Source organism: Prionailurus viverrinus, chromosome B1 (assembly GCF_022837055.1).
Source record: "Prionailurus viverrinus isolate Anna chromosome B1, UM_Priviv_1.0, whole genome shotgun sequence".
Classification (NCBI taxonomy): domain Eukaryota; kingdom Metazoa; phylum Chordata; class Mammalia; order Carnivora; family Felidae; genus Prionailurus; species Prionailurus viverrinus.
The window spans coordinates 136,791,925-136,794,029 of NC_062564.1; the positions used below are offsets into that span (position 1 = coordinate 136,791,925).

A 2,105-nucleotide genomic window follows, 5' to 3' on the forward strand; every position below is an offset into this window, starting at 1 on the left:
TGTCATTTACATCAGCACCCAAAGAATGAAATACTTAGTATAAATTTAACAAAATATGTACAAGATTTACATGTGGAAAATTATAAAACTCTGATTAACAAGAACAAAGAACTAAATAAATGGAGGAGATACTTTCATGTTCATGGATAGTAAGACTCAATATGTGGTAGTATCAGTTTTACCCAACTTGAGCTATAGATTTGATGCAAATCCAATCAGAATCCCAGCAAGTAATTTTGTGCATATTGACAGACTGATTCTAACATTTATATGGAGAGGCGAAAAACCCAGAGAGCCAACACAATAATGAAGAAGAAAGTCAAAGGACTGACACTACCTGACTTCAAAACTTATTAGAGCTCTTCCAGCTATGGGGGTAGCAGACTATTGCCATGGGCCACATAATTCTGGGGTAGAGGAAGGATGCTGGCTCAGTGTTCCATGCCCACATGAAGCATGGCAAGGGTGCTGCATGTCTGCTTGCCATGGACTTTGCAGAGCAGTTGGGCTACATCAGGGGCATCGTGAAGGACATCATTCATGACCAAGGTGGAGGTGCACCCCTCCCCGAGGTAGTCTTCTGGGATCTGTACTGGTTTAAGAAGTGGCAGGAGCTGTTCATCACCCCCAATGGCATCTACACTGGCTATTTTGTGTACTGTGGCAAGAAGGCCCAGCTCAACATAGGCAATGTGCTCCTAGTGGGCACTATGCCCAAGGTCACCATTGTGTATTGTTTGGAGGAGAAGCTTGGTGACTTGGCAAGTTGGTCCAAGCCTCTGGGAATGATGCTACTTCATCTCCCACAACCCTGAGACCAAAGAAGACCCAAGTGAAGCTGTCCTCAGCCACCTCAGAAATCAAGGTCATTTCTTCAGCCAATAGAACTATGTTGATGTGGTGGCTGGAGGTGGCCACGTTGACAAGACCATTCTGAAGGCTGGCTGTGCCTATCACAAGTATAAGGCAAAGAGGAGTTGCTGACCACACATACTGGGTGTGGCTATGAATCCTGTGGGAACATCCTTTCGGAGGTGGCAAGCACCAGCACATCACAAACCCTGTACTATCTGTAGAGATACCCCTGCTGGCTGCATAGTGGGTCTTATTGCTGCCTACCAGACCTCTGGGGGAACCTAGACTGTGTAGGAGAAAGAGAACTAGGGTTGAGGGGCTTGATAAAATCTTTCCTTCTGCCACTAAAACAAACAAACAACCCCTACTTACTAGAAAGCTATAGGAAAAAAGTATGATATTGATGAAAGAATAAACAAATAGATCAATAAAACAGAATATGGTGCTTAGAAAAACACTCACATAAACATGGCATAAACATGGTCAACTGGTCTTTGACAAAGGAGCAAAGGCTATACAATGGAGCAAAGACAGTCTTTTCTTTTTTTTTTTAAACATTTATTTATTTTTGAGACAGTGCAAGTGGAGGAGGGGCAGAGAGAAGGGGACAGAGAATCCAAAGCAGGCTCTGTACTGACAGTAGTGAGCCCAACGTGGGACTTGAACTCATGAACCTGAGAGATAATGACATAGGCTGAACAGACTGAGCCACCCAGATGACCTGCAAAGAGTCTTTTCAACAAATGGTGCTGGAACAACTGGGCACCCATATGAAAAAAAAATGAATCTAGACCCAGACCTTACACCCTTCACAAAAATTAACTCAAAATGGATGATAGGCCTAAATGTAAAATGCACAACTATAAAATTTCTAGAAGATAACATTGGAAAAAACTTAGATAACTTTAGGTATGGTGATGACTATTTATTTATTTATTTGTATATATATTTTTTTTACATTTTTTTATATTAATATAATTCATTGCTAAATTGGTTTCCATACAACACCCAGTGCTCATCCCAACAGGTGCCCTCTTCAATGCCCATCACCCACTTTCCCCTCTCCCCTACACCCCATCAACCCTCAGTTTGTTCTCAATATTTAAGAGTCTCTTACGGTTTGCCTCCTTCCCTCTCTGTAACTTTTTTTTCCCCTTCCCCTCCCCCATGGTCTTCTGTTAATTTTCTCAGGATCCACATATGAGTGAAAACATATGATATCTGTCTTTCTCTGCCTGACTTATTTCACT

The 2,105-nt window shown here is 42.0% G+C and overlaps 1 pseudogene; it reads left to right on the forward strand.

Annotated features, from left to right (window-relative positions):
* The first annotated feature begins 392 nt into the window (after positions 1–392).
* On the forward strand, positions 393–1,164 carry LOC125164237 (60S ribosomal protein L8-like; annotated as a pseudogene).
* The last annotated feature ends 941 nt before the right edge of the window (positions 1,165–2,105 follow it).